General features: G+C 43.0%; 1 protein-coding gene and 1 pseudogene across 1 annotated transcript in view; both read left to right on the forward strand.

The window, feature by feature from the left end:
- The window catches only part of KCNQ1 (potassium voltage-gated channel subfamily Q member 1), a 138,192-nt gene that overhangs the window by 106,100 nt on the left and 6,642 nt on the right, over positions 1 to 25,450 (forward strand). The window lies entirely within an intron of this gene.
- LOC110595649 lies at positions 5,613 to 5,997 on the forward strand (annotated as a pseudogene).

The raw sequence follows: 25,450 nt of genomic DNA on the forward strand, positions 1-25,450 counted from the left end.
ATGAGGTCTCACTATGCTGCCAGGCTGGCCTTGAACTCTAGGGCTCAATGGATCCTCCCACCTTGGCCTCCCAAAGTGCTTGGATTGCAGGCGTGAGCCACCATACCTGGCCCCCTTTTTGTTTTTTGGTTGATACGTGTTTGTATATATTTATGGGGGTACACGTGATATTCTGTTATATGAACAGAATGTGTAGTGACCAAGTCAGGGTATTGAGGGTATCCATGACCTTGAGTATTTACAATTTCTATGTGTTGAGAACATTTTAAATACTCCTTCCTAGCTCTTTTGAAATATATAACACACTGTTAACTGTAGTCACTCGACTCAGCTCTAAAACTTTTTTTTTTTTTGAGTCAGTGTCTCACTCTGTCGCCCAGACTGGAGTGCAGTGGCCGCTCCCGGCCACCGCAGCCTCGCCCTGCTGGGCTCCGGCGATCCTTCCGCCTCAACCTTCCAAGCAGCTGGAACTACAGGCGTGCGCTACCACGCCCGGCTAATTTTTTGATTTATTGTAGAGATGAGGTCTCGCCAAGTTGCCCAGGCGGGTTTCGAACCCACGGTCTCAGGCAATTCACTCACCTCAGCCTCCCAAGGCGTGAGATTACAGGCTGAGCCACCGAGCCCAGCTAGCTCTAAAACTTTAAAACGGATTTCTTCCGTTTACCTATGTTTTTATTCATTAACAAACCTCTCTTCACCTCCCTCTGCCCACATCCGCCCTCACACCCTTCCCCGCCTCTGCTCTGTCATCCTACTCTCTGTCTCTGTGAGATCCACTTTTATAGCTCCTACCTATAAATGAGAACATTCTATGTCTTTCTGTGCTGGACCATCTTACTTAAAATAGTGACCTCCAGCTCCATCCATGTAGCTGCCAATGACACGATTTCACGTTCATGTCCAAATAGCACTGCATTGTTTCTATAGACCACATTTTCTTTCTTCATTCACCCATCGATAGACGTTTAGCTTGGTTCCATACCTCAGCTATTGTGAACAGTGCTGCAGTAAACATGGCGGCGCAAAAATATTTTGGGGATTCTGACTCCTTTTCCCTTGGACAAATATCCGGTCATGGGATTGCCGGATTGTACGGTTGTTCTCGTTGAAGGATTTTGTGATACTCCATACTGTTCTCCAGAGCGGCTGTACTAATTCACCTTCCTCCCAATAGTGGATTATGAGGGCTCTTTGCTTCACGCTTGCCAGCATGTTATTCTGCTACTTTTTTTTTTTTTTTGAGTCGGCGTCTCACTGTCACTCAGGCTGGAGTGCAGTGGCATGCTCACGGCCACCCCAGCCTCAACCTGCTGGGCTCTTGCAATCCTTCTGCCTCAGCCTTCCAAGTAGCTGGAACTACACGCACCCCCACTCCTGGCTCATTTTTAAATTTTTATTGTAGAGATGAGGTCTCGCCAAGTTGCCCAGGCTGGTCTCGAACCCGTGTACTCAGGTAACCCTCTAGTCTCCACCTCCCAAAGTGCTGGGATTATAGGTGTAAGCCACCACGTCTGGCCTATTTTTGTCTTTTTAATAATATCCATTCTGACTAAGGTAAGATATCTCACTCTGGTTTTGATTTGCATTTCTCTAGTGATTAGGGATGTTGAACATTTTTTCATATACTGTTGGCCTTTTGTATGTCTTCTTTTGAGAAATGTCTACTCATGTCCTTTGTTCACTTTTTAATGAAAGTGTTTTGACTATTGAGTTTTTTGAGTTCCTGATATAGTCTAGGATTGGCCCCTTGTTAGATGAATAGTGTGCAAATATTTTCTCCTATTCAACAGGTTGTTTCTTCATTTTGTTGAATCCTTTGCTGTGCACAAACTTTTTAGTTCAATATAGTCCCATCTGTCTATTTTGGGTTTTTTTCCTGTGCTTTGATGCTTTAGCCATACAAGTTTTGCCTGGAACCACATTATAAAGTGTTTATTCTATGTTTTCTTCTAGTAGTTTAATAGTTTCAGGTCTTATATTTAAGTCTTTAATCCATTTTGAGTTGATTTTTATTTATAATGAGAGATAGGAATCCAGTTTCATTCTTCTGCATATGTGGATTATTTATTGAAGAGAGTATAATTTTCCCAATTGTTCTTGGCACCTTTGTTGAAAATCAGTTGGCAATAAATAGGTGGGTTAATTTCTAGGTTGTCCTGTTTCACTGATCAATATTTCTGTTTTTATACCAATACCATGCTGTTTGGGTTGTTGTAGCCTTAGGATATATTTTGGAATATGTTCGTGTAATGCTTTTGTTCTTTTCACAGAATTGCTTTGAACAGTCTGGCTAGTTTTTGGTTCCATATGAATTTTAGAATTGTTTCCATTTCTGTGGAAAAATAATGGCATTGGTATTTTGATAGGGACTTCATTGAATCTGTAGACGGCTTTGGGTAGGATGTCCATTTTAATGTTAAACCTGATCCATGAGCATGAGATTTTTTTTTTCCATTTGTGTGTGTCCGCTACAATTACTTTCATCAGACTTTTGTAGTTTTCCTTGTAGAAGTCTGTTGCCTCCTTGGTTAAATTTATTCCCAGCTATTTTTTTGTAGCTGTTGCAAATAATATTGCCCTCTTGATTTCTTTCTCAGTTATTTCGTTTTGGGTGTATAGAAATGCTACTGGTTTTTGTATGCTAACTTTCTTGTCCTAGAACTTTACTGAATTTACCTATTAGATCTAAGCATTTTTTGATGATTTGTATTTTTATGGTATCAGTTGTAATGTCTGCTTTTACATTTCTGCTTTTATTTGTGTGGATAGTCTCTCTTTTTTTCTCCATTAGTGTAGCTAGTCATTTATCACCCTTTTTTCTTTTTCAAAAAAAGAATTTTAATTCATGGGTCTCTGTAATTATGTTATTTTTATTTCGTTTATTTTGTTCTACTGTGATCTTTGTTATTTCTCTCCTGAAACTAATTTTTGGTTTGGTTTGCTTGGTTCTTGCTTTTCTAGTTCCCTCAGGTGCATTACTAGACTTCTTTAAAACCTTCCTACTCTTGATGTTGGTGTTTGTTTCTATGAAATTCCCTCTGGGCGCTGTTTTTGCTATATTCTGTAGGTTTGGGTATGTTGTGTTTTTATTTTCATTTGTTTCAGTAATTTCATTTCCACCATAATTTCTTTCCTTGACCCCGTGGTCATTCAGGAGCGAGTTAATTTCCATGTATTTGTACAGTTTCAAAAGTTCCTCTTATTGATTTCTAGTTTTATGCCACTGCGGTCTGAGAAGATACTTGGTACAATTTCCGTTTTTAAACTTTTGAGGTTTGTTTTGTGTCCTAACATATGATCTATCCCAGAGAATGTTCCATGTGCTGATAAGAATGTGTATTCTGTTACTGTTGGATGAAATGTTCTGTGAATGTCTGTTAGGTTCATTTAGTCTAAAGTGCGGTTAAAATCCAATGTTTCTTTGTTGATTTTTTTGTCCAGATGATCTATCTAATGCTGGGAATGGGGTTTTGAAGTACCTAATGTTATTGTGTTAGGAGTCTATCTCTCTTTTTAGATATAATGCTATTTGCTTTATGTTTCTGGGTGCTTCAGTATTAGATGTATATATATATTTACAACTGTTATATCCTCTTGCTGAATTGATCCTTTATCATTTTATAATGACATTCTTTGTCTCTTTTTACTGTTTTTGGCTTAACATTTGTTTTATTTGATATAAGGATAGCTACTACTGCTCTTTTTTTGGTTTCTGTTTGCATGGAATATCTTTCCCCATTCCTTTACATTCAGATTACAAGTGTCCATACAGATGAAGTGAGGCAGCGTACGGTTGGGGCATGTTTTTAATTCATTCAGCCAATCTATATTTTTTAATTGCAAAGTTCAATCTGTTTACATTCAAGGTAATTATTAATACATGAGAGCATATTCCTATCATTTTATAACAGATTCCTAGTTGTTTTGCATAGCCTTTGCTTTTTTCCTTTTCATCAAGTATCACTAAAGTTGAGTGGTTTTCTGTAGCAGTGCCATTTACGTTCTTTCTCTTTCTCATTTATGTGTTCCCTCTACCAGTGGGTTTTATACTTTCATGTGTTTCGATTATGGTAATATGGTCCTTTGGCTTCTAGCTATAGGGTTTTCTTAAGCATTTCTCTTTTTTTTTTTTTTTTGAGTTGGAGAATCACTCTGTCGCCCAGACTGGAGTGCAGTGGCCACTCCCGGCCACCACAGCCTCAACCTGCTGGGCTCCAGCAATCCTTCCACCTCAGCCTTCCGAGTAGCCGGAATTATAGGCGTGTGCTACTGTGCCCGGCTAATTTTTTATTTATTGTAGAGATGAGGTCTTGCCAAGTTGCCCAGGCTTAAGCATTTCTTGTAGCACAAGTTTAGTGGTGATGAATTCCCATAGCTTTTGTTTCTTAGGAAAAGACATAACTTCTCCTTCATTTCTGAAGGATAACTTTGCTAGGTATAGTATCCTTGGCTGCCAGTTTTTTTTTTTTCTTTCAATACTTTGTATATATAATCCCATTCTTTCCTGGTCTGTAATGTTCATTTCTGCTGAGAAATATGCGTTAATCTAATGGTGGGGATTCTCTTACAGGTGACTAAATCTTTCTCTTGCTGTTTTTATTATTCTCTGCCTTTGACTTGATAGTTTGACTATAATGTGCTATGAAGAAGATCTTTATGAATTGTACCTGTTTGGGGTTCTCTGAAATTCCTGTATCTGGATGGCTAAACGTCTTGTAGACATAGGAAGTTTCTAAGAATTATTTCATTAATTATGTTTTCTATCCCTTAAGTTTCTCTTTGTCTCTTGGTGCATTGAAAATTTAAATATTTGTTCACCTTATTGTGTCACATAAGCTTTATTCTTTTTTCATTATTTTTGTCTGGATCATTTTAAAGGATGTTGTCGGACAGGAAGCCACACCGCAGTCATGGCTTTTTTTTTCAATTTTAAAGATATGGGGTACAATTCAGGATTAGGTATACAAGTGGCCACAATACAGGTAAAGTTTGGGTCTCCCTTTGGTCCCCATGTCACCTGGTTTGAGATCAGTACACTTACTGGTGTTATATGCTTGCCCTTCTTCCCCTGGCAGTTTCTGGCTACTACCAATCCCTTTCTTATAGTATTATGGTAAATGTTCAGGGTTCATTTATGAATGAAAACATGTCTCAGTTCTTTGTTTCTGTGATAAATAACTGAGTGCTATAGATTCTAAATCCATACAAGTTGTTGTGAAGTACACAATTATGTTCTTCTTTATGGCTGCATAATATTCCATCATGTATATATACCACTTTTATTTACCCAGTCCAGTTATGGAAATTGGAATAGGCATTCAATTCCTCATCAAAACACCAAAAGTCCATGCCATCAGAAATAAGATCGACAAGTGGAACTTCACCAAACTGAAAAGCTTATACAAAGCAAAGAAACCATTAAGAGAGTGGGGAGACAACCTACAGAATGGGAAAAAGTATTTGCCAACAAAGGCCTCATATCCAGAATCTACAAGGAACTCAAATATGCCAAAAGGAAAAAAACAAACAGCCCCATTAAAAAGTGGGCAAAAGATACAAACATACAGCTCAAAAGAAGACATATGAGCAACCAACAGGTACATGAAAAAATGCTCAGCCTCACTAATCATCAGCCCTGGCTTTTAAAGACACACAGCAAGACACCCGTGGAGCTGGAGGTGGCAGTTCACTGAATTAGGATCACCCCACCAGCTGCAACTGTAATATCTGAAGAAAGTATGTGCTAACCTGATCAGAGGCACAAAGGAAAAGAATCTCAAAGCAAAAAGACTGGTTTGCATGCCTACCAAGACTTTGCAAATCATTATAAGAAAACTTCAGTGTGGTGAAGGTTCTAAGACATGGGATCACTTCCAGATGAAAATCCACATGGGACTCATTGACTTGCACAGTCCTTCTGAGATTGTCAGACAGATTACTTCCATCAATACTGAGCTGGGAGTTGAGGTTGAAGTCACCATTGCTGATGCTTAAGCCAACCATTTTAATAAATCAATTATACTTGTTTAAAAAAAAAAGAGAGATCAGACTCGGTGGCTCAGTCTGTAATTAATCCCAGCACTTTGGGAAGCCAAGGCACGTGGATTGTCTGAGCCCATGAATTCGAGACCAGCCTGGGCAGCATGGCAAGACCTTGTCTCTACAATAAATCAAAAATTATCCAGGCATGGTAGCATGCACCTGTAGTTCTGGCTACTTGGAAGGCTGAGGCAGAAGGATTGCCAGAGCCCAGCAGGTCAATGCTGGGGTGGCCATGAGCATGCCACTGCACTCCAGCCTGGGCGACAGAGTGAGACTCTGACTGAGATAAAAGACATAACATTTTTTTCTGTTTGATATATTCCATTGTTGAAGCTTTCAAATGCATTTTGCATTTCATTCCATTAATTCTTCAGTTCTAGAATTTGGTTATTTTTTGTGATATTCGTATCTTGAATTGTTTTTCTGATTTCTTTGTACGAAGTTATTTTGTGTCTCACTGACCTTCTTTAATATTATTTTAAAATCTTTATGTGGTATTTCGTAAGTTTCTTTTTCGTTGGAATTTATTGGAGAATTATTACATTCTTTGGGAGGTGTCATATTTCCTTGCGTTTTCATGTTTGTATCCTTGAACTAATATCTGCATATGTGGTGTAACAGTAGCTTCTTCCAAGTTTTTGAATTTGTTTTAGTAGGGGAGGACTTTTTCCTGAAGTTGTATCTATGGTATTGGTTGTGCAGGGCACTTTGGTTTTGATTCTGGGTATGTGCAATAGTGTGTCTATGTGACTTCTTGGCTATAAACAGCACCAGTAGGGTCTGGGGTTTCCTTAGTAGTTTAGTATCAGTTGTTAGTGGAGGTTGCAAAGTTTGGCTAGAGATGGGTACACCAGGTGGGCCAGTCCTTAGGCCCCAGTGGTAGCAATGGCAGGCCAAGCGTGCCTGTCCTGGGGTCCCAGAATGGTGTATGCTGGCACTAGTTTTAGAAAGTCCAGGAAATTCAACTTGAGGCCTTAATTTTATGCAGGCGGTGGCAGCAGAGGACCTAAAGGATAGAGGACAGGCCCTTGGGCCCCTGGGCTGCGGGTGTGGCAAGGGTGATGTCATTAGTAATGGTAGGACAATCCTCTGCCACCCAAGCAATCCATGCTGGTGACAGGGTGGCTGGGGTCTCCATACCCACAGTTGGTGTGTTCAAGTGGTGGTGGAACTGGGAGGTTGGGTGGGCTGGTCCTTATGTCCCCAGGAGGAATGTTTAGGTGCCAGTGGTGGTGGTGGATGTGGCAGGGCCATGCCTAGACCCTCAGACAGCATGCTGTGGCACCGGTGGGGGAAGGGAAGGCTGGAGCTGGGCAGCATGGGCCTGTCCTGAGGCCCTGCAGCTGTGGGCGCAGGTGCTGACTGTGGTAGTCAGATCACTCCGCCTTCCCTACAGAATGCTTGGGTGGTAGCAACAGCAGCTGCACTGTATGTAGACTTATTCCTGGAGAAGTTGGGGCTTCTTTCAATGGCTGCAGTCATAAACAGTCAGCCAGAGAATGAGCACTTTAGCCCCAGGTAACAACTATAAGCAGGGTCGCCTTTCATGGGGCACTTTCAAATGCATGGGTGGCAGAGTAGCTGACAATGGCTTGTGCCTCAATGCTGGAGGCAGCAACCAGCAGTGTACCCACCTGTTTACAGGAAATGCCAATGAGGCTCCAGCAATATAGAGGTACAGGGGCTGTTTGACCAGGGACAGGATGCACTCTGGTGGGGACTCTCAAAACGGCACCTTCCTGTAGCTGCTGAGGACACTGGTGGGGCTGAGGTGTGGGACCTGGCATGAGCTCTCTCTCTAGAGCAATGCCATCCTTCAGTCTCCAGGCAGCAGCCTATGTCAGCCTCAGGGTTCACATAGTTGAGGGGCTCTCCCATGGCAGGAGTCCATGGAGGGAATGTGACCGATGAGGGTCACTCACTTACCCTTTCCCTGCACTGGGGAGCCTCTCCAGGGTCCCACCCAAATCCAGACAAGCAGATTGCCTGCTTTCACCTCCTTCCTTGACTTAAATATTTCCTGTCACCTCTGTTGAATTTCCTCATTCTTTCTTAGGTGAGCTCTGTGAGGTGTGATTATTTACTTCTTCTCTAGTTAGCCATCTTGAAGCCTCTCCTGGTATTTGGATAGTGATTTAATTGAATCTGTACATTTCTTTGGGCATGGTTATTTTAACAATATTAATCTTTTCAATCCATGACTGTCCATTTTTTTAATGACCTCTTAAATTACTGCAGTCAGTGTTTTCTAGATCCTATTTCATTGTAAACATCTATCACCTCCTTGGTTAAGTTTATTCCTAGGTTTGGTTTGGTTTTATTTATTTATTTTTATTATAAAGATGTGAGGTACAATTCAGGGTTAGGTATATAAACATCGATTATGCAGGTACCCTTGTTGATGAGGTATGCCCCTCCCTCCCCTAGCAATTTCCCTCAACTGCCAATCCCACCCCCCCTCCCCTGACAGTTTCCCACTACTGCCAATTGCTTTCTTATAGCATTATAATTATTCAAGGTCCGTTTATGAGTGAGAACATATGGAACTCTGTTCTTTGTTTCTGTGACAAATCACTGAGTATGATCGATTCCAAATCCATCCAAGTTGCTGCAAAGTCCATATATTTATCCTTTTTTATGGCTACATAATATTCCATTGTGTACATGTACCACATTTTTTAAAAAAATCCAGTCCAGCTGGTTTCATTTCGTAGCTATCATAAATGAAAGCTTCTTCTTAAGTTCTTTTTCAGGTAGTTTGTTGTAAGCATATAGAAACAATACTAATTTTTGCAAGTTAATATGTATCTCCAACTTTACTGAATTCTTGTATCAGTTGTAAGATATTTTTGTCATGTCTTTAGGTTTTTCTATAAGATCATGTCCTCTGCAAAGAAGGAAAATACAACATCCTCTTTTCCAATTTGAATATCCTTTATTTCTTATTCTTACCTAATTGCTCTCGCCAGGACATCCAGTATTATGTCAAATAAGAGTGGTGAAAGTGAGGATCCTTGTCTTTTTCCAGTTCGAAGAGGAAAGTCATTCAGCTTTTCTCCAGGTAGCTGTGGGTTTGTTATATATACAGACTTCATTTGTTGATGTATATGGCTTTCATTGTGTTAAGGGAGAAGAAACTTTCCAACCATTATTTCTTGAGGTTTTTTTGTCTTATAATGAAGAGATGTTGAATTTTATCAAATGTTTTTTCTGCATCTATTGAGAGAATAATTTTACCCTTCATTCTACTGATGCAATATAACACATTTATTGATTTATTAAACCATTCTTGCATCCCTGGGATAAAACCCACTTAATCATGGTGTATTATCTTTCTGATGTGCTGTTAGATTTAGAGTGCTCATATTTTGCTGAGGATTTCTGCACCTATGTTTATCATGGATATTGATCTGTAGTTGTATTATGTCCTTGTCTGGTTTGGGTAGTAAGGTAATGCCGGCCTTGTAGAATGAGTCAGGAAGAATTCCCTCTTCTTAAGTGTTTTGGAATAGTTGGGTTTTGGGGATAGAGAAGAACTGGTGTATTTCTTTGGAAGTTTGGTAGAATTCAGCAGTAAACCTGTCTGGTTCTGGGGTTTCCATTGTTGGGAGACTTTTTATTACTAATTCAATATTGTTGCTTGTAATTGGTCTGTTCAAATTTTCTATTTCTTCCCATTTCAGTCTTGTTAGGTCATATGTGTCCAAGAATGTATCCATTTTTCTCTGTGTTTTCCAATTGCTGACATGTAGCTGCTCATAATAGTCTCTAATCCTTTGTATTTAGGTAGCATCAGTTATAACATCTTTTCATTTATGCTGTTATTTGGGCATTGCCTTTTTTCTTCTTGATTAGTCTAGATGTTGATTTGTTGGTTTTGTTTATCTTTTCAAAAACCCAACTTTTATTTCACTGATATTTTGTATTTTTTGTCTCTATTTCATTTAGTTTTGCTGTGATCTTCATTATTTATTCTTAGTTTTCTAGTTCCTTGAAATGCATCATTAAGTTATTTGAAATCTTTCTACTTATTTTGATATAGGTGTTTAATGCTATAAACATCCCTCTTTGCACTGTTTTTACTGTATCCCATAAGTTTTTGTATGTTGTTTCCATTTTCATTTGTCTCAAAAATCTTTTTCATATGCTTCTCAATTTCTTCTTTACCCCAACAGTCACTCAGAAATGTGTAGTCTGATTTCCATATATATCTGTTCAATTTCAAAAGTTCCTCTTGTTACTGTTTTCTGGTTTTATTCTGTTGTAGCCTGAGAAGATAGCTTGATATTATTTCAATTTTTAAAAATTTGCTAACACTTGTTTTGTGTCCTAACATATGGTCTATCCTGGAGAATGTTCCATTTGCTGATAAGAAGAGTGTGTATTCTGCATATGCAGATGGAATGGTGTATAGATGTCTGTGAGGTCCATTTGATCTATAGCCCCGCTTAAAGTCAATGTTTGTTCATTTTCCATCCAATTGCTCTGTCCAATATTGAATATGAGGTGTTTAAGTCCCCAAATATTATTGTATCGAAATCTGTCTCTTTCTTTAGCCCTAATACTATTTGATTTGTAGATATGGGTACTCCAGTGTTAAAAGTATATGTTTTCAACTGTTATATCCCCTTGCTGAACAGATCCATTTATCATTATACAACGATAAACTGTCTGTTTTTTTGACTTAAAGTATGTTTGTGCAACATAAGTATGGCTAGTCTTGAAGGCTTTAGGTTTCCATTTGTGTGGAATATCTTTTTTCTTTCATTCACTTACAGCCTATGTGTACCTGTGCAGAGGAAATGAGTTTCTTGTAGGGGGCATATAGTTGACTCTTATTTTTTAAATCCATTTACAAATATATTTTATTTGGGGAATTTAAACCACTTACATTCAAGGCTATTGCAAACAGATAAGGAGTTCTATCATGTTATTGTTTTATATATGTTATTTTTTTTCTTTCTTATTAATCTTTGTGATTTTGTGGTTTTTCTCCAGTGATAACCTTTTATTCCTTTCTCTTTCTCATATGTGCATCAGCTCTACTAGTAAATTTGATTTCATATTTTCATGATGGCAGATTTTACTTTCAGATGTAGGAATCCTTAAGCATTTCTTGTAGGGCCAGTCTGGTAGTAATGAATTCCCTCAATATTCACTTATCTTGGAAAAGTTTATTTTCTGAAGTGTACCTTTGCTGGGTATGGTATTCTTGGCTGACAGGATTGTTTGTTTGTTTGTTTGTTTGTTTGTTTGTCTTTCAGCACTTTTAATATGTCATTTCATTCCTTCCTGGCCTGCAAAGTATCTGCTCGGAAATCTGCTGCTAGTCTGATGGAGATTCCCTTTTATATTTTTGGTGTTTTTAAGAATTCTTTGTCTTTGATTTTTGACAATTTGATGAAAACGTGCCTCCGAGAGGACCTTTTTTATGTTGGATCTATTTGGGAATTTTTGAGCTTCTTGTATCTGTGAATGTTTATTTCTCTCCCAAAACTTAAGAAGTTCTCAGGTATTATTAAGCAAGGTTTTTAAAGCTTTTCTCATTACTTCTCCTTCTGGGGCTTCCAAAATGTGAATATTTATTTGCTTGACAGTGTCTCATATGTCATGTGGGCTTGCTTCATTTTTAAAAAATTTTTATAGTTTGTTCTGTCTGGTTTATTTCAAAAAGACCTGTCTTCAAACTTATATATTATTTCTCCTCTTGATCAAGTCTACTTTAGAAGCTCTCGACTATATTTTTGTTTCATACATTGAACTTTTTAAGTTCCAGGATATCTGTTTGGTTTTTTATGATATTTAAGTCATTGTTGAATATCCTGTTTAGATTATGAATTGTTTTCCTGATATCTTTGTTCTCTTGTAACTCATTCAGTTTCCTTAAGATGTTTTTCTTTGTGGTTTATTACAGGAGAATTATTGTGTTCCTTTGGAGGTGTCATGTATCCTTGTTTTTTCAATTTTTGTGTGTGTCCCTAAGTTGATGTCTGTGTGTCTGGAGTAACAGACACTTCTTCCACTTATATGGAATAGCCTTCATAGGGAAATGCTTTTCCTATAGAGTTATACATATATTTGTATTCACATTATCATTTGGATAGAGTGTTTTGATGTGGTTCTGGGTGGATGCAGAAGTGCTATTCAGACAATTCGACCAAGATCAATGCTAATGCTATCTGCCTTCTCCGGGGACTTAAACTGCTTAGTGCTTAGGCTGTTTGTGGAGGCTACAATTAGGCTTTTCTGGGGACAGGGACACTGGAGCAGGCCAGTCTTTGAGTCCACAGGTGGTCTTCATGAGCAGTGGTGGTGGTGAGCTAGCCCTCAGACTTCCAGGTAGCAAGCACAGGCATGCTGCTACCTCACCCCAGGAGTGTGCGGAGACACCACAGATGGTGGCAGCCCCTGGAAAGCAGATGTCAGGCTCTGAGGACAGCACACTTCTCTCCCTGTGTCCTGGGGCAGCCTCCCTAATGTGTTGGACTGCCTGCTTCCCAGGGTATGAGGTGCTTGTTTGCCAAGGACACAGTCATAATGCTGATCCCAGCTGGTGTCATTATACTGTAGCACTCAGGGTAGATGTAGGAGTATGTTGGCAGGTCCCTTTAGACATAGAGATGCAGGAGCTGTTGGGCCCCAGGACAGGATGTACTCTGTAACTGCTTTCAAGAAGGTGCCATGCTACAGCCATTTGGGTCCTGGGGATTTAATGGAACCCTGTGTGAATTCCCTCCCTGGAACAATGCAATTGCTTGGACTCCGGGCATCTCTCTATACTAGGCTGAGGACTTGTGAGGGCCGAACAGATCTCCTGTAGCTAGGATTGCAGGCATCTGTGGGAGGAGGGTGGACTACTGGGGATCTCCTGCTTACCATTTCTTTACAATGGGAAGTTCCTTCCGGCTCTGAGCTGATCCTAGCCAGCTGCTTCACTTCTCTACGTGACTATATTTAGTTTCTAAGCCTCTGAGGGTCCCTGTGACTTCCTACTGAATTCCAGTGTTTTCCCTTAGAACTCTATTCAATTGTTGATTGGGCCTTCTGCTACTTGTTGTTTTGGTTCTTCTGTGTAGAGATGAGTGACTCCCTTCACTCAGCTATCTTTATGATGTCTCTCTTCTAGGAGTTGTACAGTTTTGCATTTTATATTTAAGTCTGTGGTCCATTATGAGTTAATTTTTGTGAAGGGTGTAAGGTCTGTGTTAGATTCAATTTTTTGTATGTGGTTACCCAGTAGTTACAGCACCATTTATTGGCAAGACTGTGTTTTCTGTAATGTATTGCCTCCGTTTCTTTGTCAAAGGTAAATTGCCTATATTTATGTGGTCTATTTTGTGGATCTAAATTCTGTTCCATTGTTCTATTTCATCATTACTACACTGTCCTGATTACTGTAGCTTTATGCTAAGTCTTGACGTTGGGAAGTGTCAATCCTGACTTTTTTTGTCTTCTTCAACATTGTATTGAATATTGTGGGTCTTTGTCTCTCCATATAAATGTTAGAATCAGTTAGTCAACATATATTTTTAAAACTTCCTGGAGTTTTGTTTAGAGTTGCAATGAATTCTATAAATCAATTTTGGGAGAACAGACATCTTGACAATACTGTCTTCCTGTACATGAACATAGAATATTACCCCATTTATTTTCTGATTCATCAGTTTTGTAGTTTTTCTCAAATAAGTCTTGCATATATTTCCTTAATTTTACACCTAAATATATTCTCTTGGTATTGCCTTTTAATGTCAAATTCCACTTGTTCATTTTTGGTATATAGGAAAGCAATTGACTTTTGTATATTAACCTTGTATCCTGCAACCTTGCTATAATTTCTTATGCGTTCCAGATATTTTTGTTGTTGATTCTTTTGCATTTTCAACTGAGACAGTCATGTCATTCAAGAAAAGTTTTATTTCTTCCCAATCTGTATACCTTTTGTTTCATTTTTCTTTCTTGTTATATTAGCTAGAACTTCCAGTATGATGTTGAATAAGGGTTGTGACAAGAAACATCCCTGTCTTGTTCCTGATCTTATTCCTGGTTTTTTGAGAGTTTGTATCATGAATGGGTGTTGGATTTTGTCAAATACTTTACCTGTATCTAGTGATATGATCTTGTAATTTTTCTTCTTTAGCCTGTTGATGTGATAGATTACATTATGTGTTTTTTGATATTCCATTGGCCCTGCATACTTAGCATTAATTCAACTTGGTCATGGTATATAGTTTTTATAAAATTGCTGGAGTTTATTTCTTAATATTTTGTTTAGGATTTTTTAACAACTGTTCGTGAAAGTTATTCATCTTTAAGTTTTTTTGTTGCGTGTATTTGTCTGCTTGGAATTAGAGTAATGCTGGCTTCATATGAGTTAGGAAGTATTTCTTCTGCTTCTGTCTTGTGGAAGAGAGTACAGAGAATTGGTATGATTTCTTCCTTAAATGTTTGGAAGAATTCACCAGTTAACACATCTGTGCCTGGTGCTTTCTGTTTTGGATATTTATTAATCATTCATTCTGCTTTTTCAATAGATATTGGCCTGTTAAGATTGTGTTTTTTCTTGTATGAATGGTGGCTGATAGTGTTTTTTAAAAAATCGGTTCATCTCATCTAGGTTCTCAAATTTGTGGGCATAGTTATTCATGGTAACCCTTTATCATCATTTTTAATGCCCATGTGATTGTAGAGATGTCTCTTTTTTCATTTCAAGGACTGTGATATCTTCTTGGATAATTGACCTCTTTATCCCTGATAGTTTACCTGTTTTAAATTCTGTTCTGTCTGAAATTAATATGGCTACTCCCAGTTTATTTTAATCAGTGTTAGCATGGTATACCTTTTCCATCTATTTACTTCTTTTTTTTTTTTTAAATGAGAAAGCAGGATTTATTGAAAGGACAGAAAATCTCCCACAGTGGGAGGGAACTTGAGAGGGTTGCTCTATCTGCTTACTTTTAACCCATATGTGTCCTTTTTTTTTTAAGTTTAGAAGTATGGGATATATCTAAGGACTTACTACATACATAAATTGTGTGCAGGTGAGGCTTGGACTTCTAGTGAGCCCTCGCTCCCCCTGGTACTCAGTGGGTGGTGTGTGCCCCTTCTTCCTCCTCCCTTCAGTGTCCAGCATCTGTTGTTCCCACCTCTGGTCTCACATGTCCAGTGATTGGGGCCTACTTATAAGGGGAGCAAGTAGTAGTTGGCTTTTGTTTCTGTGATAGTTCACCTAGAATAATGATCTCCAGCGCATCCGTATTGCTTCAAAGGACATGAATTTGTTCCTTTTTATGACTGTATTTCAGCATGTATATGTGCATTTTCTTTATCCAGTCTACTTTTAATGGGCATCTGGGTTGGTTCCATGTTTTTGCTATTGTGAATAGTGCTACAATGAACATACATGTCTTTTGGTAGAGCAATTTATGGATATATTCTCAGAAGTGAGACTACTGGATCATATGGTAGTTCAGTTTTTAGTTGAGAAAACACTACGCTGCTTTCCACAAAGGTTGAACTAGCTTACATTCCCACCAGCAGTGTAGAAGTGTTCTTTTTTCTCTACAGCTTCACCAATACCTGTTGTTTTTTGACTTTTTAATGATAGCCATCCTGGCTAGTGTGAGGTGATAGCTCGTGGTGGTTTTGATTTGCATTTCACTGATCATTGCTGAGACTGAGCATTTTTTTCATGCTTGTTGGCTGCTTGAATGTTTTTCTTTGAGAACTGTCTGTTCATGTGCTTTGCCCACTTAAAAAATTTTTTTTCCTGTCAATTCATTTGAGTTTCTTGTGGATCCTGGATGTCAGCCCTTTGTCAGATGCATAGTTTGCAAATATATTTTCCTATTCTGTAGGTTGTCTCTTTACTCTCTTGATATGGTTTATTTTGTTGTGCAAAAAAAACTTTTCAGTTTGATAAGGTCCTACTTGTCAATTTTAGATTTTGCTGTATTTGATTTTGAAGACTTGGTCATGAATTCCTTGCCTACTCTGATGTCCAGGAGGATGCTTCCTAAGTTTTCTTCTAATGTTCTTACAGTTTGAGGATTTCCATTTAAGTCTCTGATTCATTTTAAGTTAATTTTTATAGATGATGAAAAGTAAAAATCCAGTTTCAATCTCCTGCATGTGGTTAGCCAGTTTTCCCAACACCATTTGCTAACTATGGTTTCCTTTCCCAACATTTGTTTTCATTGGCTTTGTCAAAAATTAGTTGGTTGAAGGTCTATGGTTTTATTTCAGGATTCTCTGTCCAGTTCCATCTGTATCTATTCCTGTACTAGTACAACACTGTCTTGGTTATTGTAATCTTGTAGTGAAGTTTGACGTCTGGAAATGTAATGCCTCCAGCTTTGTTCTTTTTGCTGAGGATTTCTTTTGCTATTTGGGCTTTTTTTTTGGTTTCCATATAAATTTCTGTACGGTCTTGTCTAGGTCTGTGAAAATTGATACTGGAAACTTGATAGGAGCTGTGTTGAATCTGTAGGCTGCCTTGGGTAGAATGGACATCTTGACAGTATTGATTCTTCCAATGCAAGAGCATGGGATGTTTTTCCATTGGTGTCATCCTTGATTTTTTAGAGCAGTGTTTCATAGTTCTCATTGTAAAGGTCTTTCTCCTCTTTGGTTAGGTCCATGCCAAGTTGTGTGTGGTTATTGTGAATGGGACTGTTTTTTTATTCAGTTCTTAGCCTGCTTGTTCTTGGTGTATAGAAATGCAAGGGTTTTTATTTTTTGCACATTGATTTTGTATCCCTAGGCTTTACCACAATTGTTTATCAGTGCAGAGGCTTTTGACAGGCTCTCTAGGGTTTTCTAGGTACAGAATCATATCATCTGCAGAGAAAAAGAACTTTTCCTTTCCTATTTGGATACCTATAATTTTTGTCTCCTGCCTGATTGCTCTGGCTAGGCCTTCCAGTACTATGTGAAATATAAGGGGTGAGAGTGAACATCCTTGTCTTGTTCCAGTTGTTAGGGCAAATGCTTCCAGCATGATATTGGCTGTAGGTTTGTGATAGAAGGCTCTCATTATTTTGAGGAATGTTCCTTCAATGCCTAGGTGTTCGAAGGTTATCAAGAATAGATGTTGGGTTTTGTCAAATGCTTCTTCCCCCATGTAATAATCATGTTACACCTGGCCTTACACCTGTTTATGTGATGGATTATGTTTATTGATTTCTCCCAGGCTTTCAGTGCTCTATTGTATGTCTCAACTGTAATCTTTTCCACAAGTCAATGTTGTGATTTGTTCAGCTGCCTTACAGTGTTTTCAAGTAATGTCTACCATTTTCCACCCTGAGTTCCAAAACCAAAACAATCACCTTATATCAGTCACTCAGGCAGCCCCCAGACATTACAGGGAAAACACTTTAATAATGAAAATAAGTGCTCCCTGCAGAACCAGAGACTAGAATCCTATACTCGGTTACACGGTCTGCCATCTTCAAGAATGCCACCAAATTAAGTGGGAGGTGGGAGTTGTAGGGGTATGTAAAATGCCATGCTTTTCAACCATTTCTAGGTTGTTTCTTCATTCCAGGATTACCTGATTGCTGTAAACCACTGACTGCTTCCCAGAGTTCTGACAAAGTTCATCTGGCAGTTTTTGCTTGTTTTTTTATGTTTCTGTGAAGGGAAGGGTCCTTAGAAGTACTCTTCTGTTTTTGCTGTTATCACTCACTCTACCCTCTGTTTTTTTGGACAAACCATCTTAAACCTCTTCTTCCTGACTCTTTGTAGCCACAATTCTGCAGAGCTGGGCATGAGGCTAGAGTGCTGTAGGAATTTAATCCATTTCTCTATTCACAGGTGATTTGAAGGTATTCTGTCTCCTAGTCCTGCTGGAAGCATGAGTCATGTGGTTTTACTTGTACTTCTTGTTGGTTTTTATGCTTTTTTTTTTTTTTAAGGAGGGTAAGTAGGGAGACTCGAAGTCAGATATTCTCCAAGCCAGGTTGAAAGCCTTCTTAAAATCATCTCTTGTTCTTAGCGCTCCTATCTAATCAGTCAGCAAGTCTTATCAACTCCTTGGATTTGCCAACTCCTGGCTTCTCTCCATCCATGTCCCTGGTTAAAGCCAACACCATTTCTCTGCCCCCTTTGTTGCTTTTGTTGCCCTCTTCTCATCACCAGTCTCTCGTTTTCCACTCTTACTTCTTCTGCTACACGCTTCTTCATGCATCAGTCCAAGGGAGCTCTTTAAATATACATTGGATCTCACCGCTTTCCCACGTAAATGTTCCAGTAGCTTCCTGTCACAGCGTCTTGGGTTCAGTTTCACTGGACACAGCCTCATCAGGAATCCTTGTGCTGGTCACTTACTGAGAAAGGGCTCCACGGCGGGCAGCTGGGAAGCGGCACAGAATCCCCCTCAGAGTTCCATCTGTCCCCATGGAGCACTGCCTCTGTGGGGGTTCACTTCCCATTCCTTTTTTTGGCCTGCCATGTGCACCTATGGGCCCTGAGGGTCAGAGGTAGTTTATGAACATCTCTGTTGGGTTTGCATTAAGAAGTTGTTGGTGGCCAAGCTCAGTGGGTCATTCCAGCACTTTAGGAGGCCAGGGCGAGTGGATTGCCTGAGCCCGCAGGTTCTTGACCCACCCGGGCAACTGGGCGAGACCTCATCTCTACGATAAATCAAAAATTAGCTGAGCATGGTAGCACATGCCTGTGGTTCTGGCTACTTGGAAGGCTGAGGCAGAAGGATCTCCGGAGCCCAGCAGGGTGATGCTGGGGTGGCCAGGAGCATGCCACTGCATTCCAGCCTGGGTGACAGAGTGGGACTCTGACTCAAAGAAAGAAAAAAGAAGTTATTGTTGTGTATGTGGCTTGAGTCCTGAAGGCACACAGGTGGGGCCCCTCTGTGTTTCCTGCGTGTCCTTAAGATCAGGGATGAAATTCTCTTTCCTTCCATACCCCCAGTGCCTGCCATGAAGCAGGGTCTCCAGTGAGGGTTACTGAGCTAGCCTGCCCCACCTGGGGTCTCTCTCTCTCTCCTATAGCAAGTTCACATTAGCCATGTTCCCCTCGGCTCCCTGGAACAGGCCGTTTCCTAAGTAAGCATCACTGTGGGTCTGCATGTTTTCTCTGATTATTGGAAATTCCTCAAGTATTGACCGGCTTGATTCCGGGGCCCCTTAAGGGGCCAGTGACACTGGAACGCAGCCCATGGGGCCACAGAAGACAGATGCCACCGCATCTTTTCCTGAAACAGGGTTCAGGCTGAGGGGGTCACAGCCAAGAGGTCCCCCAGGGCCCCTTTGTCCTCCTCCCATTCACAGGCCTCCTGCAGCCAGCAGGGGTGGGGGAGCCAGCTGAGCTGATTACTTTTGACATTAGTTGTTAACATAATTTTGACGTGGAACCTCCCCCCCAGCTTGGGGGTGGCTCTGACTGTGTCCAGGCTTCGGCTTGAGGAGCTACAGGGAGCCTCTCGGCCCCAGATCTGGCCTGGCTGGGAGGCGGCCTGGGAAGGGACCTGTGTTTCTCAAGCCTGCGCGCCCTCGGGGCCTGGGGGTGGGGCCCCAGCAGATGTCTGGATTTGGTAGCCAGGGCCTGGAGCCGGATGCGGAGAAGGAGGCCTGCAACTCATTTCCCCATTAAACATTCTGAGAACATCTGTGCCGGTTTCCAAGGCTTCTCTCTCACTAATTGCTCTGATTATTGTGTGAAGTTAAGAACTGGCACGTTTCCGCGATGTTGTGATGAAGGTGAAAAGATCGCCCTTAATTAGATTAAAAACATTTTTTTCTTCCCGTGTAATTTCGCCTTGAACATCAAGGCCACTTTTTTGTTTTCCTCATCCAAAGACCTCCAGAAACTTTCCTCCCCACCTCTCCAGAGGTTTCTGGGGAATGTCCTGTGAGCTCAACTCTTGGAGAAGATAGCGCTTAACCCAGATTCCATTGTATATTAAAGTTTCCCCGGGCTGCTCTTGCTGCCTGGAACCTTCCCCTGAAAATGTGTCTTGGGAGGCCTGGACAGTGACTTCCTGCAGCGTGGAGACCCGGGTGGGTCACCTCAGTTGCTGTGGACGGCTGTGCCATTCCCAGGGATTGCTCAGGCTCACAACTGACCCTGTCCTGGCTCGTGGCAGCCTGTCCTCCGTGGCGCCCCCGCGGCTCAGACCCCGCCCTTAGTCCCGCAGAGCCTGCCTGTTCACTCCGACATGTGTGTGCACCAAGGCCCGCGATCCCTGTTGTGAGGCGACATTTGCAACCTACACTCTGGAGTGGTGGCAAGCCCGGCATCCTCCGGGGGATTTTTCAGGATCCCAGAGGTCGTCTTTGACTCTGCCACATCGCTGTCACGCTGGAGTCGAATCTGTTCTGCCCACCTTGGACCTGACGTGAGAACCAACGTGTTCCCTCATTTGCTCCGAACGCACACTTGCACTAAGCTGTGGAGAGGGGCTCACTGGAGGTTTGGGGAGATGGGGGGCTTGTGTCACAGCAGGAGGAAGTCAACGGCCTGCCCGGGGGAGCCCCCTTCTAAGAGTCCCTCGCGCCATTGCAGGGCTGAGGCCAGGGCCTCTGCCTCAAGCCAGCCTTCTTCCTCCCTGCCCTCCGCCCCAAGAAGCCTAGTGAGGGCAGTACAGGGCCGCTGACCCCTTTTGGTACCTCAGCTCCCCCCAGGCCCATCTCCTCGGTCCCACACCTCACCCCCGAGTTTGTCACACACATTCCTGAGGGCTCTCTTGGTAACAGATGATGGAACCCCAACTCAAACAAGCTTAAGCACAAGAGGGACATTTTCTGGCGCACACAGCTGGACCCAGCTGTTTCAGACACAGCTGGACCCCAGGGCTGAGATGAGCTTACACACTTGCTCTCCTCCTCCCCCTCACGCGCTCCCTCCCCGGCCCTGTTCCCTCTTTTGTTCTCCCTCTCCCTTGCTCTCTGTCCGTTGGCCTCGCAGCATGGCTGCATCCTCAGGAGACCGCTTTCTGGAGGGGCCTAGATGGCCCCTGGCTTGTCTCCGCCGGCTTAGCAAACCCAGCAGAAAGAGGCCGTCACTTTTCCCAAAATTCCTGCCAGAATCTACGGCCAGGCCCCCGTTGGCCCCAACTGGGGTCCAAGCCATTCTTGGACCTGCTACTGTGTCTCTCGTGGCGAGGCCTGAGCCACGAGGACCCTTCTGGGGATGGCCAGTAGGTCACTGGACCCTGCAAACTAGGAGTGGGAAAAGGGAAGTCCCCCTCAGGAAGATTTGAGAAGCTGTTCCCAGAATCCAGGCCTGGCTGCTGGGCAGGCAAAAACAACAGGTGTCCACTCAAGCAAGGTATTTTCCTAAGCGGAACTGGGTGCCAGCTGTGAATATACATTTTCACCCCATTCTTTGCCTTGTTCCTGGCAGCTGTTGTGGGAATGGCTTTTACACTTTCCGTCCGTGTCCCTTACTTCTCGCCCCTGAGTAGACACAGGTGGCGGTGGGGCCACTCTGGCTCAGGGTCTGTGAGCCGGGCATGGGCAGCTGGCACAGGCTGCGGGGCTGTGGCTCAGCAATGTCACGCAGGGCCTGGCTGCAGCTGTCCGGATGCCCTGGGGAGGGCTGCTCCTTCACGGTGCAGGATCCACGGGGTTTTGGTGAAGCCACTGAGAAGGGGGGATTTCTTGAGGGGGCTAGGGAAGGGGGCTTCTGCTTGGGAAGGACAGGGAGAGCTTCTGTTCATCCCCGGGAAGTGAGCTCAGGGAAGTTGACGGTGCCAGGCCCCGGAGAGGCATGGGGGGGAGGGGGAAGCAAGGTTCCCGTGCCGAGGGCCAGGCACACATAAGCCCTGCAGTCATCCAGGGGAGGGGCCATCTCCGGAGCCCTGGAAAACTCGTGGAGAGAGAGGGCTTGGGTTCTACCTGGGAGATTAGGCAGGATTTTAATCACTCGTGAGGGGAAGGACAGAGGGTGAGCCCCTGGGTGAAGTTGCCAGGAAAGGCCCAGACACCAGTGAGATGCCCTCAAAGGCAGAGGGCAGCAGGAGTGGGCTGGGGCCTTGCCACGAGTTGGACTTGGTGCTTAGACGCTGCCCTGATCTGGGCAAGAGGAGTTGGAGGCTCAATGAGAAGGCAGAGGGGGTGAGACCAGACGCTCACAGGAAGAGAGCTCCTTGTCGCCGTCGCCGTGTGGGCAGCTCCAGGCCAGGTGCGGGGACAGAGCCTGGCAAGTCCAGGGCAAGATGTACAGGGTCGCGGGCAAGAAAGCAAGGCACAGATCAGGGAAACGTCTCCACATCTCGCTTCCTGACTTGTAAAAGTATCACTCAAACACACAGAGACAGAGGAAGGAAGTTAAAAAAATCACCCCAAGTCCCATCACCCAAAGGCAAACACAGTTAACATTTGGGTCTGCTTCCTTCCAGTCTTATTTCTGTGCCCACGTGTGTTTTTTTTAAATAAAAGTCGAATCCCCTTATCGAGCAGGACCACAGACTAGAAAGGAAGACGCTGTGCTGAGTTTGGTTCCTGCTCTCTTGAGAGAGGGTGAAACTTGGCAGCCAGCGTTCCCAGCTGGGTCAGTCGCCACGCCTGAGGCGGCCTTTGCCATCCCAGACCTCCCATTTTCCTAGAAAACAAAATTGTTTTGTTCTGCCCTGAAAACTTAGGCCCAGATTCTGGCCTTGACAAGGCAAAGGCAGCCAAGAAATTAAAGCATCAAAAACTGGGACTGTCTTAGGAAAGTGTGACTTCATTGTCACCAGGATGCTGCGCTCCGTCCCCAAGGCCAGGCACTCTGGACAGTCCAGCAAAAGGACTCTGGCATTGCTACGGTGCCCTCTGCAGGGCACGGGTGTTCAGATGAGCTACCCTTCCGAGTCCACCGTGGGCTTGGCCTTCTCTGTAGCTGTGAGTTCGGGCTGTGACAGACACGTCAGAGGCCGGGTGAGGTGACAGGCCAGGCCTCTTCGGGCACCGCACTTGCCCTCAGGCCCTGGCCTGGATCGGGAAACACCAGGGTGTCTGGGAAGAGTGAATTCCCACCCCCTGCCCACTCCCCTCTACACTCTCCTAGATGCCTGACTTGGCTGTGACCACAGGTGGCAACAGGAGAGAGGCGGCGGCTCTTGTCACTGCCTCCCTGTGGTGCATGAGGCACTCCCCAGAGCTTCTAACACATAAACCAGGCAGACAGCAGCTTCTCCTCTTGGTTCGGAAAAGCAAACCCGTGGAGCCCCTCTCTTTGTCCCTTGTTATGGGGGCCTTGTAAGTCGTTTCCAGGATTAAACCAAAGAGCATACATTCCTCTCTGGCAGGTGCAGGCCCCACCCACTCCAGGCAGCCAGCGGATGTGCACATTTTAATTTCCTAAAGCACCAGGGCTGAACATTTCTCAGGGGTCAGGTGGCTCACCCTTGGCCTTCAGGCTTTGGAGATGGCACTTGTCATCCTGATCGTTTGGAAAGCAGTTCCATGTTCTAACCCCCACGTTACAGCTCGTTCCTTCTGCATAGAAGTGATGCAAACATCAAAATATGTATTTGTGTTCTTTTTCTATCTTCCTTTTTTTTTTTTGGAAAGAACATTTGAATCCTGAATGAGGCTTTACCTCTGTCACTTGACAACTGTATAATATAACCCAGGGTACTTGAATCTCAGCCCCGAATCTCTGGAACAGGGGTGTTAGTAAAATGTTCCCGTCAGCTCCCAGACCTGTGGGCCTCTGAATGTGCACACATTCTTCAAGGCTTACCGGTCCTTCCCTGGGCTCTCAGAGGATGTCACGGGCACAGAGCCCTTCTCGAAGCCCTGCTCCTGGCTGTGACTAAGTAATGTCTGTGCAGTTTCCTGCTGGAAGTCTGCCGCTGGCCCCCACGGGCCATGAGCTCCTGAGCTTATTTACATTTCCCTGATTGCTCGTCAGGAGCAACACCTTTCCACATGCTCGTCAGCTCTTCGGATTCCTCTTTTGCGATGTGCTAGCTTGCGTGCTGCCCATTTTCTATTCAGTTTTTAAGTTTTTCCTATCAATTTGTAGTTCTTTGCATTTTGCAGGCATGGTTCTTTTGTGGTTGTTTTCTAAGGTGTACCTCCATGCTTCTTAACTAACACAGTAAAAGTCATCAGTCTTTTATGGCTCTGGCGTATTAGATTTTAAAGAATCCTTCCTCGCCCCGTGGTCATTAAGATTTTCTTCCATATTCAGTCACATGGCCTTTATCGTTCTGCTTTTCATAATTGGTTCTTCAATTCCTTGTAATGACAAGAATGAATTTTTGGTGTATGGTGAGGGGCCAGTTTAACTTCTTCTCATGGGGATATCCAGTCGGTCCTGGACATTTTACTGAGAAGTCCATCCTCTTCCCATGATACACAGGCCACCCTGTGACACACAGCCAGCGTCCACACATGTGTGGGCTGTTTCCCAACACTCAGTCCTATCCCATGGCGCATCTGCCTCTCCCTGCACCACACTGCCTTAATAACCACTGCTTTGGAAGTCCTGATGTTTGGGAAAGCAAGTTCTCCCACCTTGTCCTCTTCAAGAATATTGCCGATGCTTGGGTTTTTGCACTTTTTTTTTTTTTTTGAGTTGGAGTCTCACTCTGTCACCCAGACTGGAGTGCAGTGGGCCGCTCCCGGCCACTGCAGCCTCAACCCGCTGGGCTCCGGAGGTCCTTCCGCCTCAGCCTTCCAAGTAGCTGGAACTACAGGCGCGCGCTACCATGCCCGGCTCATTTTTTTATTTGTTGTAGAGATGAGGTCTTGCCAAGTTGCCCAAGCGGGTCTCGAACCCGTGGGCTCAGGCAATCCACTCACCTCAGCCTCCCAAAGGCGCGGATTACAGGCTGAGCCACCGAGCCCGGCTAGGTTTTTGCACTTTTAAAATGACTCTTAGAATCACCCTGCCAGGGTTCTCACATACAAACGTGGAGATTTTATTAAAGTTTAGAGAGAGATGAATTTACATTAGATTTATAATGGTTAAGGCTCTTCAGTATTGAGTCTTCTAGTGAGGAATGAAGGCGTATTTCTCCACTTACTTTTTTATATCTTCTTCAATGGCTCTCATTGAAGTTTTACAGTTTAATTTCCATAGAGTTCTTGCATATCTTTAAATAAGAAATTAAGATTCTTTTGTAGTGGTGTATACAGGTTTTTTTTCACTTCTCATCTTGAAATTTTTGATTTAGATAAAAGACAAGGCTGGGCACCGTGGCTTAACCTGTAATCTCAGCACATTGGGAGGCCGAGGCGAGAGGATTGCCTGCGCTCGTGGGTTCGAGACGAGCCCGCAGGTTCGAGACCAGCCCGGGTAACTTGGCAAGACTTCGTCTCTACAATAAATCAAAAATTAGCCGGGCATGGTAGCACGCGCCTGTAGTTCCAGCCTCTTGGAAGGCTGAGGTGGAAGGATCGCCGGAGCCCAGCATGTCGACACTGGGGTGGCTGTGAGCGTGCCACTGCACTCCAGC

This window comes from Carlito syrichta, unplaced genomic scaffold (assembly GCF_000164805.1).
Source record: "Carlito syrichta isolate Samal-C Ts95f unplaced genomic scaffold, Tarsius_syrichta-2.0.1 Scaffold303246, whole genome shotgun sequence".
NCBI classification, from domain to species: domain Eukaryota; kingdom Metazoa; phylum Chordata; class Mammalia; order Primates; family Tarsiidae; genus Carlito; species Carlito syrichta.